The 14,635-nt window shown below is 37.2% G+C and overlaps 1 protein-coding gene across 4 annotated transcripts in view; it reads left to right on the plus strand.

The window, feature by feature from the left end:
* The window catches only part of Dock4 (dedicator of cytokinesis 4), a 437,803-nt gene that overhangs the window by 365,351 nt on the left and 57,817 nt on the right, over positions 1 to 14,635 (plus strand). The window lies entirely within an intron of this gene.

Consider the following 14,635-nt stretch of genomic DNA (forward strand, 5'->3'; position numbering starts at 1 on the left):
ATCACCTTTCCTTTATGTGTTTCATTATTAATTAATGGTAAATTTTAGAATCTAGCATTACTCCAGCATTACATACCCATTATTTCTAGCAATGAGCTAGAGGGTAATTGGAGACTATAACTACTCAAAATCTCTAGAAGTCTAAATTGAGGCTATGAATCATCATAAATTTAGATTAAATTTCATGAAACATTGACTTAAACATCATCACTCTAAAACCCTTCAGACCATTGACCTGTGTCATAAAGAGTATAGCCAAAGGACTTTAAAAGCATCTGTGGTTGCTAAGAGACTGTTAGATCCAATTTTGTTAAATCTGCCACAGCAGATAGAGCATATTATTCCAGCAAATTGATGGCATAGATCTGGTTGCACAAAAAAGAGTAATATTTTGGAAACAAATTGATTTAAAAGTCATTGGCATCATTCTCCAGATTTATAACATTTAATTTGGTATGTTAACTATATAAGTTTCTAGTATTCATTAACTATTATTGCATTTTAATCCCTCCTTGTGATTTATTAAAATGATTGACCTATTTAAATTGAATATATAATGATCTGAGCATACCTTCTTTCTTGGGCTCATCCAATAACAATTTGGAAATGGCAGAATTTGCTTTCTGTAAGTGAAAATAGAACCATTATCATTTTGCTTGAATTATTACAGAGTGATTTTTGACTAGAATATGTTTGTCCCTCAAATACACATAGCAGTTTGAGGGTGCCTCATTATATATAATTGAGCCCTGTGTTCAGTGCTTGGTGGTGATTTCAGTAAAATGAATGAATGAATGAATGAATGAATGAATGAATGAATGAATGAATGAATGAACAAACGAACGAACGAACAGATAAATAATACGAAAAAGGAAGTTATCATCTTCAAAATAGCCTCCAACTATGAAAGGCCAGCCAGAATAAATCATGATCTGTCTTTAGATTCAGTTCAAAATTAGCATTAAATGTTTGTGTTACTTGAAGAATGCTCCTCTTAGTCTTCATATTTGGTTGATTGTGTCCTTGTTTTTTCAAAAGCAGATCATGGACCTTATAAATCCATATTACAATTAGCATTAATTTAGCAAGCTAATTTCCAAAGTATTTTGCACTGAGGCACTGAGGTGTTTAAAGAGAGTCATGATTATTTAGCTCTTTTCCTAGCCAATTACAAGATAAATATAAGACATATTTGGTTTGTTACTAAAATATTAGGAAACATGGAAGGCTTTCTCTTTTGTATAAATCTGAGCATTACTGTGTGTAATGATTTCCACATAAATCTTTTGTCTGGGCCACGATAGCTATGCACTGAGGCTTATGTCCCTTGGTCTGCAAAATTAAGCAGGCATACAAATTTTTTTTTCTCTATTTTGTCTTTGTTCCAAAACAAAAATATTTCTGCCTCCATTTTTTATGTTAAATTATTCTCTGTTTTTCTGAGAAATCTAGAGATGGTAGAAAGTCTCTTAAGCACATAGAGTTCATCATGCAGTATCTTTAGAACATCGCTACTCAAAAGTGGACCAGCAGCATCAGTCTCACCTGAAAACTTATAAGAAATACAAATTGTCTGGTTCCACCACGACCTACTGAGATAGAATCTTTGGGAGACCACCCAAAAATCTTAGTGTTAGCAAGTTTTCCAAGTATCTCTTACACACTTGACTAGAACCGCCCTGCTTTATACACAATTATTCCCTTTCTCTGTTGTTAGAGCTCTAACGACTAGCTCTCTCACAGTCTAGCACTCTCTTAGAGAATGTTCATTATATACACCTTTGAATCCCCAGCATGATATAGTTCAAGAGTAGGGTGAGTATATATTTTCATGTCATTCCTTGGTTTCTGTATTATTTCCCAAGTTGTGTCCTAACTTTTCTGAAGCTTCCAAAACATGAAGTGAATTTTAAAGTTGCTAGTATAAAACAGATAGAATTTGAATGTGTTCAAAAATATTAAAACCCCCTTTTCCAGCATACATTTTTGCAAAATGATAAGAAAAATTAAATATTCAGTGAACTATTTAGACAATTTTATAAGCTTCAGATTGGCTTATATTACTTAGGAATATCAAAATAAACTAGTTATGGTATGTTAGTTATAACAAAAATATATGAGATATAATTTATATGCCTATAAGAATGTCATATTTAATATTTGAATGCTGAAGAATTTATACATTTTCATGTTTTAATTTTATAGACCAGTAACTCATAAAGTATTGACTATGTGCAAGTTATTTGGGAAACAGGAAAGAGGGGTCTACAACTGTTAAAAACTTGCATTTTAAACTTTTTTCCATTATATGTGGAACCAGAAGAAATCCTGATAAAGTTACTGTCTTTTAGTAAAGCTAGTAAGTTCCGGGGGCTAGGGTTGTGGCTCAGCAGTAGAGCGCTCGCCTACCACGTGCAAGACCCTGGGTTCGATCCTCAGCACCACATAAAAATAAATAAGTGAAATAAAGGTATTGTGTCCAACTACAACTACAAAATGAATATTTAAAAAAAAACAAAAACAAAAGCTAGTAAGTTTGTATGAGTTAATAAATTAACAATTTCAGTACTTTTTAATAGATACAAAGAACATTTACTTTTAGAAAATAAGTTGAGTACAGGAAATGTCTGGTCTGACGAAATACACTTTTTACCACCTGAAAGGCTTTTGCTGGTTGATCTAATTTGGAAATACAATTTTACTGAGCAATATTTTAAAATCAGATTTTTGTCTTTGGTGTTTAGCTTAGATGTGTTGAATTCTTACATATGCTGGCAATGACTTGGCTTTTTCCCTAAAGTGCTCTTAAATATAAAGTGGAGCAGATGTGGTGGCACACACCTATATTCCCAGCAACTCAGGAAACTGAGGCAGGAGATTGCAAATTCAAGATGAACCTGGAAAACTTAGTGAAACCCTTTCTTAAAATGAAAAACAAAAAGGACTAGGGATGTGACTCAGTGATAAAGTGCCACTTGAATCAGTCCCCAGTACTGGCAGACATAAATAGAAAGCTGAAGGATGTTCAAATCTGGTCATTACATCCCCTAGAAAATAACCTGTGAGCAACTTTTCAACCTGTGAGACCTGGAACTACTTAAAATTTCCAGTTGTTGTTTTTAACCGTAGCCACCAAACTAGTAGACAAACTCAGTTGGGTGTGCTTGAAATATTTTGTAGTTCTAAACTTGTATAACAAGTTATCTGTAGTATTGAATGTTTTTTATGACTATTTACTTACAGAAAGTTTAAATTTCTTCCTGAATATTTGGACCCTTTAATTATTTATTAAGCCAACAAAAGCAGGCAACACAAGCTGCACCTTCTCTTCCTCTTTCATCTCAGTCTTGGAGCTTTTGAGCAGTCAGGGTCAAAAGTGCCCATTTTTTACTTTATGGGGGTGAATCAAAAGGTTCTGTTTTTTTATACTTCAGCCCAAGAATATGAGGCCTCGATGGGGACATAGGAAGAAAACCAGAAGGTTTCTTGTGTATAGACAACCAGTGGTACCCCACAGGTAAACAAGGCAGGAATTTTTCCCCCCCTTAGGAGACAGCAGTGGTTCTTGGGGGACAGAAAGGCTTTTGCCCTTCATTGAAACTTTGAATTATGCTCCTTGTCTCCATTGCATCTGGAGCATTCGACACAACAACATTATCCTATCACATGATTGAAATAATTTTTTAAGTATTTTTAATTGTAGTAAAATACATATAAAATTTGCCATCTTAACCATTTCCTAGTTCATTCCATGGTATTAAGGACACTCCCATTATAACACAATCACCTCCAACCACCACCCATTTACAGAACTCTTTTTGCTTGGCTAAACTGAAACTCTATACACATTCAACAATGACTCTTGGGTCCCCTTCCTCCCCAGCCCATTTTACTTTCTAGCTCTGAATTTGACTATTCTTAGTACTTTAAGTGGAATAATACAGTATTTGTCTTTTTGTGACTTTTGTTTCACTTAGCAGAATCCCTCAAGTTTCTTTCATGTTGTAATGTGTGTCCGAATTTCCTTCCCTTTTAAGGTTGAGTACTATTCTATTGTATGAATGTGCTGCATTCTCTTTATTCATTCATCCATCTTTGGATACATGATTGCTTCAACCTTTTGGCCATAGTGAATAAGGCTGCTATGAACATGGGTCTACAGGTATCTCCTTGAGACTCTGCCTTCAATTGTTTCAGGCATATGCCCAGAAGTAGAATTGCTGGATCATGTGATCATCATTCTATTTTTAACTCAACCATCTACCATATCATTTTCCATAACTGCTGCATCATTTTACATTCCCACCAACAGAGCATAAGGGTTCCTTCCTCACCAACACTTGGCTGCTTTCTAAGGTGGTTGTTGTTCATAGTCAACATCCTCATGGGTATGAGGTGATATCACATTGTGGTTTGGGTTTAATAACTTATTTTTAAAGAATAAAGACCAACTAGTGATAAGTGAACACCTTTTCCTAACTATGCTATTTCTCAGCATTTTCATTTTTCTAACTTGAAGGATTATAAAAACTCTGTCAAGAGAAGGGGAAAATACACATTTCCCCCCCCCAAAAAAAATTTATCTGTTGGTATTTGTACTAGTATGAATAGTCTGCAGAGAGGTTAGACTTCACTACTGTGTCCCACCTTTGGCCCTCATCTTACTGCAAGGTTAAGTTTTTTCTCTATTTTTAAATGAACTCACATTCCTACTAAATATAAAGTGAGCTCTTTGTTCCACATTTGCAAACACAGCATCTTGTAACTGCTGTAGAAAAATCAATACTTCCCTAGCAGGCTGTTCTGTGTGCATAAATATAAAACTCCAACAGCCCAAGAAGCAGGTGCCCTAAATACTTCAAAACAAGACCATGTGGCAGACAACTTGAGATGGGGAAATAGACTAAATCTATAGTTTAAAAAGAAATCATTTAAAGGAAATTTAGTTTGCTATTGCTATACAAAGCTCAAATTTTTGCTTTGCTGTTTCAGGAGGAATTAAATTTTCAATGGTTGTGGTGCCTGTTCAGGTTTGCACAGATTCTGTGTTCCCAAAGTGTGTTTTCAGCAAATAAGACTATTCTTGTGCATTTCTGCACAATAATTTAAATGTAGGTGTGACTGTTCCATGACCTTATTCTTATATAAGACTACAGAATGTATTGTATGGGCCTTGTTTGGATTGTGTTTGAAATAAAATCATTATAGATGATGTCTTTTATGATGGTCAGGCAAATTTTAACATAGACTGGGTTTTAAATTAACAAATGTTGTTTGTTTTGTTAGGCATGATAGAGACACTGTGATTCTGCAATCTTAAAATGTCCAGTTAACAATATTTATTGATATTACACAAGTAGAATGATCTCTCAGATTTGCTTTAAAATGCTCTAGGAAAAAAAATATGTGGGATGTTAAATGAAATAAAACTAACAAAAATCTTGATATTGAAGCCAATTGATGGGTTTATGGGGATTTGTCTTTCTATTCTCTGTAATTTAGTGTACATCGATATTTGTTTTTAATTATTTTTTTTGTAGTTGTAGATGGACAGCATGGCTTTATTTTATTTGTGTGTTTACTTTTTATGTGGTACTTAAGATTGAACCCAGTGCCTCACATATGCTAGGCAAGTGCTCTGCCACTGAGCCCCAACATTGATATTTTTGAAAAGAAGAAAATTGGGTTGTAAAATGTCTATAAACATAGAACTTTTTTAAAAGAAGAGATTAAAAAATACTGAAGCAAACAGTGGTAAATAAAGTTCATGGCCTACTAATTATGATCTTCATTAGAGAGGGCAAAGAACACCAGACTTGAGAAAGATTTAAAACTAACGTAGTAGCTTTGAATCACATTCTGCCCACTCAGGCCTGGGAGAACTAACTGAACTGGCAGGAATTTCAATTTATTTTGTATTTCTTCTCTTTTTCATTCTCCTTTCCACACACACACACCCAAAAACTATGCAGAGCTTTAGTGTCTTATCCAGTGTTAAAGCAGCAGAGAGGTCTTCTGGGATAACTGGTCAAATGCTAAGATGTCTGTTTTAGTCAGATTTGTCACTGCTGTGACTAAACGAGTAATCAGAACAATTTTAGGGGAGGAAAAGATTATTTGGGTTTCAGAGGTCTCAGTCCATACTGGCTCCATTCCTCGGGGCTCAAGATGAGGCAGAATATCATGGCAGATGAATGTGAAGGAGGGAAGCAAAGATCAGGAAGCACAGAGGCTAAGCTCAGCTCACCAAATGTATACCACAAAGGCACGCTCCCAATGACCCACCTCATCCAACCACACCCCACCCACCTTCAGTTACCACTTGGTTAATTCCTATCAGGGGAATAATCCACTGATGGGGTGAAAGCTCTCGTAACCCAATCATTTCACCTCTGAATGCTTCTGTATTGTTTTACACATGAGCTTTGGGGGGATACCTTACATCCACGCCATAACAGTGGCCTTTGTCCTGATGCACTTGGTTCCTTCAGTGTGATGGCTCTTTGTGGCTAGACTTCAAGACCCTGCAGCCATTTCCTGGGGCACAATAGTGGGCCAGAGGTAAGACCTATAATTTCAGGATTTACCAGCCTCTGCCCTGACAGGAATATCCTTCCCTCTTTTTTTCTTTTTTCTTTTCTACTTAATAGGACATCTTGAATAAACAGTGAGTTTAAGCTTTTGCAAATGGCAATGAGAGTGATTGAGTTAAGGGCGCTTCTGCTTTCTGCCGTGACAAAATAACTGAGGAAAGAATTTGCAAATGCTAGCTGCTAGTTGCCGGCTTGAAATGTATGTTTGAAGAGCGGGGTATAAATAGGGAGAATGATGAATTGCTATTTCATTGAGTAGGTTGATCTTGAAAGGATTCAACTTTTTTTTCTTTTTTTGGAGGAAAGTATACAAAGTTAGATTAATAAGGAAGTTGATTTCGAGGTGTTCTTGCTTTAATGAGGAAATAAAGCAGTCTTTTGAGAAAGACAAGAGATTGCCTGAGTCAAAATTCAAATTAGGAACACACAAGGAATAACCAGCCAGGTTTCTTCCTCACATATAATTGGTATGGATAAATAATTTAGAGAGGGTGAAGTACAATGAAATTACTTTTGATGAAACCTCGAATGAGGAAGGGACTGTGTGACTTCGGTGATATAAAAGTAAAGGGACTTTCAGATTGGCAGAGGTCTGTGAGCTGTCCAAAGCCTCTTGTCTTTAATTCGTTCTGAAACTAAACCCAAGGTAAAATCCATAAACTTCCCAATTGTGGTAGAGAAGCAACTCCCTGAAATCTCTGTGGAGTACCCAATCCCAATAATGGGGGATATAGCAGATGCCCCAGGATGCTATGTCTGTAATAACTAAATAAGAGGGCAGGCATGTTGCTAGTGCAGATCATGAGGTCTTGGCCCATAGGACACTCAGGATATGTAGCAGGGGTGAGGATATCCTTTCCTGAGTCAAGGCAGGTGTCTGAGAGTCCTGAGACAGCATCAATAACTATCATTAGGAAGCTGATACAAAGCCCTCTAGGTATCTGCAAGATAAGAGGTAGTTCAGACCTGTGGCCTCTGTCAAGGGCATCCTTTCAGAGGGAATTAAAACTCAGAAAGGCACAGAGCCTCCCATTTTTTCCTGTTGCCATATTGATCCCTACGAGTGGACAAGATGCTGCTCAGAAGGGTTTTGACAAAAGGATTGGGTGATGACATTGTGCTAGTGTGTCAGAGCTCTTCTGATCGCATTTGACAAAGACAAAGCCCCAAATGCCCCCAGTTAAACTTGTGTTGAAGAAGTACATGGTACTGTATAGCTGGAAAGCCTACAGGTAGATCTGGCTTCAGGCTAGATAGTTTTCTAGAGAGAACACTGGGGCTCACCATTTCCTAGCTGTCCTTTGTTCCATGCGCTGTGTTACTTCTCAAGCAGGCTGTCTCCATTCAGGGGAAAGTGGCTTTTGTTGGCTTTTTAAAACAAAACAATTTTTCTATTTCCTAAAAGCCCCATAGAGAAGTCTTTCAGGGTCACAAATTTGCCCTACTGGGTGATGTGTCCTTCATGAACAAATCCCTAGGTCCGGGATTTGTTAACCTGTGACTTTGGACAAGACCCAGGTTATATGCCTTTCTGAGACAGGATGGCAGAGTGTGTACTCCCTACCCCACATTCCCAGCCCATAGAATGACAGATGAACCATTTCCCCAAAGGGCAGGATGCTGGCCAGATGGCATGTCTGACTACCTCTTCCCTCCCACTCAGATTCTGGCTTAGTTCCTTTCTTGCCTTTGCCCTCAGACAACTTTATGAGGAAAAATAGGCAATTCCTACCAGCTCACCTTTTCTGTTTCTTTTTACTCTTTAATTCATGGTCATATTTTCCTTCATTACTCTTCTGCCAAAACTAAAGGCCTGTGTTGAATCCACAAGATAGTGGTTACTAATTCAAACTAGAGCCAGCCTGCTTAGGTTCAAATGCTGGCCACCCTGATCACTAGCTGAGGAACTTTGGGCAAGTTGTTTAACTTCCCAGATTTTAGAGTTTCCTTCTCTGTAAGTGGGAGATGGTAGTTCCTACTGCCTGGAGTTGTTATGAGGAATAAATGAAATTGTATGCAAAGCAGCCCGAGCCCTGCCCGCCACATGTAAGTGCTTTCCAGTGTCAGCAGCTATTAGAAATAAGTCACCACCTCTAATGCTTTTGTAGTTCACTTCACCACTTTCCCATGTTCCCCTGCCTGCCTCTGCCCCGTCTCTCTTGTTGGCAACTCCTCTTGTCCTGGCCCTGGTGTGCTCAACTTCCTCTAAGCAGCCTTCTTCAGTTTTCCCAGATAGGATGAATTGTGCCATCTTCCCCCCCCCCCTCTTTTATCCTTTGTCTCTCTCTCTCTCTCTCTCTCTCTCTCTCTCTCTCTCTCTCTCTCTCTCTCTCTCTTTCTCTCTCTCTTTATTTTAAAAAAATATTAACATATATTAATTATACAACTTAATAGGTTTCACTGGAATATTTCCATATATGCATAGACCATGCCTTGATCATGTCCACTCTCCCTTCTACTTCCTCCCTCCAGGCCCTTTCCCATTGCCTAATAGTCCCTATTTTACTTTCATACCATCATTTTCTTCCTTCTTTTTTAAGTTTTCACATTTAAGGGAAGATACGCAGTGGTTATCTTTCTACGTGTGGCTTCTTTCACTTAAGATAATGTTCTCTAGTTCCATCCATTTTCCTGCAAATGTCATGATTTCATTCTTTTTTTATGGCTGAATAATACACACATAGGTAGGTAGGTAGGTAGGTAGAGAGAGAGATAGATAGATGGATAGATGGATAGATAGATAGATAGATAGATAGATAGATAGATAGATAGATAGATAGATAGATAGATAGATAGAAAGATACTACCTTTTCTTTATCTGTTCACCTGTTGGCAGACACCTAAGCTGGTTGCATCTTAACTATTATGAATACTGCCACAATAAGCATAGGTATACAGATATCTCTTCTGCATGTTAACTTCATTTCCTTTAAATATATCTATACATATAGTAGTTCCATCTTTTGCTATTTTTAGTTTAGTTTTGTTTTTTGTTGTTTTGGGAGGTACTTCCATATTTTCTATAGTGGTTATACTAATTTACATCCTCACCAAAGTATGTAAGGATTCCTTTTTCTCCACATCCTCACCAGCATGTTTTTGTTTTTTGTTTTTGATAATAGCTGATCTGACTTGGGTGAGATGAAAGCTCAATGTAGTTTTGTTCTGCATTTCTCTATTGACAAAAGATATTGAGCATTTTGCATATATTTATTGACCATTTTCATATCTTTTTTCCAAGTGTCAGTTCAGATCATTTGACTATTTTTTATTGGATTACTTGCTTTTTTTATGTTTTTTGTTTTGTTTGGGGTTTTTTTGTTCTTCATATATTCTGGATATTAATCCTCTGTCACATGAATAGATAACAGATTTTCTCCCACTCTGTAGGTTCTCTCTTCACTCTGTTGATTATTTTCTTTGTTATGCAAAAGCTTTTTGATTTGATGTAATCACATTTTTCAATTGTTGACTTTTGTTTCCTGAGCTATTGTAGACCTGATTGGGAAATTGTTGCCTGTGCCAATTTCTTAGAGTGTTTCTTTTGTGTTTTCTTCTAGCAGTTACAAAATTTCAGATTTTACATTAAGGTCTTTGATCCATTTTAAGTTTACTTTTGTACGGGACAAGAGATAGGGGTCTAGTTTCAATCTTTAATGTATGAATATATGGTTTTCCCAGCACTGTTTGTGGAAGAGGCTGTTTTTTATTCTCCAATGTATGTTTTTGGCACCTGTGTCAAGTTTGTTTCTGTATCCTGTATTATGTTCTATTGGTCCTCATGTCTTTTTATACCAAATACCATGCTGTTTTTATTAATACTGCTCCATAGTACATTTTGAAATCAGAAATCATGAAGCCTTCAAGCCTCATTAATTTTGCTCAGGATTGACTTGCCTATTCAGGGTCTCTTTGTTGTATTTGCATTTTGATTTGATTGTAGGAATTTTTAAATTTCTCCAATTTCTTAAAAAAAAATCCCCTCTTGTCTTGAAAGAACCCATTAAAAAGGGTGTCATTCAATCTCTACGTGTTTTTTAATTTCAGTGGTATCTCTTACTGATTTTTAGTTTCATTCCATTGTGATCTAATAATACCAAGAAATTATTTCAGAGGGTTTTTTTTGGAATTTTGGTAAAAATTCCATGTGTTAATGAAAAAATGTTTATTCTGCAGCTGCTGGATAGAATATTATGTAGATCAAGTCCATTTGGTCTAAGTGTAATTTAATTCTGATGTTTACTAGTTGATTTTGTGTGGGGGAGGTCTGGATGATGTAGCTATTGGTAATAGCGGGGTACTGAAGTCAACTAGTATAATCATATTGTAATATGGCTATCTTTTCCTTTATGTGAGGTAGTGCTCAATCGCTCCTGACATTTGGTCCATATGTGTTTATAATTATTTTATCTTCTTGATTGTTTCCTTGTTCAAAATTTGTGGTAACTTTCTTTGTCTCTTCTGATTTTGAAAGTCAGTTTTATCAGATGTAAGTGTAGTTACTCCTGCTTGCTTTCAGATTTCATTTGCTTGAAATATAATTTTCCATTCTTTTTTTTTTAATTTCTTGTAGGCAGCATATTGTTGACTCTTCTTTTTTAATCCATTCAACCAGTCTGCATCTTTCTTTTGGTGAATGGAAACCATTTACATTCAGGGGTATTATTGAAAGGTATATAGTTGTTCCTTTCTTGTGTTGATTTTCTTCATGTTGTTTTGAATATTTTATGTCTATTTCTTCCTCTTATTCATCTTATACTTTACTATATTGATAATATTTAATTCCTTTCTACTTGTTTGTCCATTCTTGAAGTGAGATTTATTCTTTCCTGTGCTCTCATGATTGTATTTTTCTTTCTCTTCTGAATACACTTCTGAATGTAGGATTCCACTAAGTATCTTCTGTAATGTGGGTCTGATGGTCATGAACTGCCTAAGTTTGTGCTTTTCTTCAGAGGTCTTTATTTCTTCATCAATTCTGAAGGATAACCTTGCTGGCTATAGTAATTTTGGTTGGCATTTATTTTCTTCCAGGGCTTGAAATACATAATTCCATGCCCTTCTATCCTTTAGACTTTCTGCTGACAAATCTGCTTATTCTAATGGGTTTGCCTTTAAATATGATTTGTTGCCTCTCTCTTGCAACTTTTAATATTCTTTCTTTGTCCTGTAATTTTGGCAATTTAACTATAATCTGGCATGGAGAGGTTTTCTCAGGCCATGTCTGTTTAGGGTTCTAAATGTCTCCTGAACCTACATGTTCATGTCTTTTCCAAGACTTGGGAAATTTTTCTTCTATTATTTCACAGAATAATTTATCTGTTTCTTCAGTATATAGCTCTTCTCCTTCTTGTATGCCATTTATGTAAATACTTGATCTTTTAATGGTATCCCAGAGATCTTAGATTTTTCCCTCTCTTCTTTCTTTTTTTTTTATTCCTTTCATTCTTTTTTAATTGTTGTCTGAATATAAGATTTTGGCAGAGTAGCCTTCAAGCTTTCATGTCATTTTTTTCTGTCTGCTCTATCTAGTCTGTTGCTCAGGCTTTCAACTGAGGTTTTTATCTAATTTGTGAGGTTTTTATTTCCAAGATTTCTCTTTGGTTCTCTTTCAATTGTTCACTTATATATTGCATTATTTTCCTTATTTCATTCAACTATTTATTTCATTCAGCATTTAAAAAATCTTTCTTTTGAATTCTTTGTAATTTCATCTACTTTGATATCTCTGTAACAAGTTACTATGAAGTTATGAACTTTAGGAAGTATTGTTTGCCTTGTTTTTTCATATTTCATATGCTTTTATGTTGAGAGCTGTACATCTGTTGAGATGCATATTTTTTTCTCTTTTTTGGTGAAGCCTTCTTAATAAGCTGTCTTCTTCTGACACTATGTCTTGGGGTATCAGTTTGTTGTTCAATATCCAGTTTAATTTTAATTGGACTAAATAATATAATCTCCTTGTCATTTCTACGGCTGTGATTAGTGGTTTTTCACATAATGCCTACTGTGTCAGAGGCTGAAGGAACTTCTTTCTCTAGAAGTCTCACAAGAGTAGGGGGTCCCCTCAGTAGTTCAGGTAGGTATGACATAGACAAGAGAGTAAGTGGGGTGCATCTATTAGGGTTACTCCTACAAAAGGAGTGGAAACCCCTATTAGGTGATAGAGGTTTCCTCAGGTACTGTTGATATTGGTTCTGTTGCTTGAAAAGACTCCTGGTACTAGGTATTCTCATCATGGTAAAGGACCTGACACTTTTATCCTGGTATTTCATGGTGAGATTCAGGGATGAGAGTTGTATCTCCCACTTTGTGACACCTTCAATCTTGTTATCAAAGTGAAATCTAATAGAATGTGGAAGCAACCAATGCTGAGCACTGTATAGATGTCATAGCCACAAGTTTTATTTTTTTCTTTCTTTTGTTGCTGTGGGAGTGAGTGCAGTCAGATTCCTCCTTACCTTGCCTACTTGGGAGGGATTACTGACTAGGGAATTTTTGCCCGAGGGTTTGAGCAGGACTAGATCATGGCTGGAGCTAGGTACAGTTTCAGTCAGCTAGCCTTAGAAATATTGTTCAGCAGCAAGCACCTATCCAACATGCTTAAAGTCCTGGTCTCAATCCCTAGCACAAGGAAGGGTTGGGGGCAAACGGGGCAAACAAAAAAATTAAATTAAATTAACAACAACCCCAACATTTACTATGTACTGATAAGGGAAAAGTAATATGGAATGAAATAAAAATTTAAAAATATTAGGGATAAGAGTATTACTCAATGGTAGAGTACTTGCCTACTATGAGGCCCTGGGTACAATCCTCAGCACCACAATAGATAAGTAAGTAGTTAAAAAAATAATAAATATTTTTTAAAAAAGTAAATGTTAAAAAGAGGAGACAAGGAAAACAGGTAAAGGCCGGGAGGGGGGAGAAGGAGGGGAGAAGCTTCTCTGAGTCTTCTTAGACTGCACCCCTCAGAGAAAGCAGAAACGATGTGTTAGTCACCCACCTAGTCTTTTTGTTTTGATTTTTGCCTAATGAGTAGCAGGAGTGGTTTGTAGCTGAAGCTAGTTGGAATTCCTCTCAGCCCCTCTGCTGGCCGTAAGGAGTTAGTGCTGAAAGCAGACCTCCCAGGTATAGATTCTCACTGGAGATTTTTGGACTGCACATTTCAAGGGCACAGAAATGCCGGTGCTACATCAGGTCGATGGGCTAGGATAGGGTGTATAACTCGCCTGGCAGAGATTCTATCTGAACTATATACTTCAAGGGCTGGACTAACACTGGCACTGCAGCTGACCAACAAGCTAGCCTAGTGTGGACGCCCCCAAAGATACTCTCTGGAGCGAGACTAACGCCAGCTCTACTGCAGATCCTTGATGGCCCAGGGGGCAGAGAGAGGCAAGGGGGTCACAAAGGAGCTCTGCTAGGAGGAGAGGAAATGGGGCAATCCGCCCACCACCCATGATTCTGGTGCTTCCATTCTTGACCCCCACGTGAAATGACACATGATTCACTCCCCTGGGCTGTGATCATTGGATTCCCAAACTACCAATTTAAAAGGAAGTACCTTCCATTCCCCTCTGCATCAGAGGGGAATTTTCCTACCACACAGAATTCTCAGCTGGTTTGTGTCCATCTCTCCCCTGGGCCAAACTGACATTTGAGGTGGCTGCCTGCTAAGTCAGTGCTGTGGTATTGCCTCAGGATCCAGGAGATAGAAAAATGAAGGGGCCTTTGACTCCCACAGCAGTATAAACTTAGAAAATAGGACCCTTCTCAAGACAACACTATGAAAATATTCTGGGAAGTACAGACAGTTCTCCGGGGCCTGTTCCCAATGCAGAGTCCACAGCTCTTGTCTGCTTAGATTACATGCCAGGAGGGTGCTGGATCCTGCACTAGTGGAGCTAACTGGAGCTCTCCCTCTTTTACCTCTATGCCTGCCAAGGGGTACTCGTCCTACCCTGACATGCTGCCATCAGTGCTGGAGTGCTCTGTTTCTCCCAATCTGCTGCTATCCAAGTCTCTCTCTCTCTCTCTCT

This window comes from Ictidomys tridecemlineatus, chromosome 2, assembly GCF_052094955.1.
Source record: "Ictidomys tridecemlineatus isolate mIctTri1 chromosome 2, mIctTri1.hap1, whole genome shotgun sequence".
Taxonomy (NCBI): Eukaryota; Metazoa; Chordata; class Mammalia; order Rodentia; family Sciuridae; genus Ictidomys; species Ictidomys tridecemlineatus.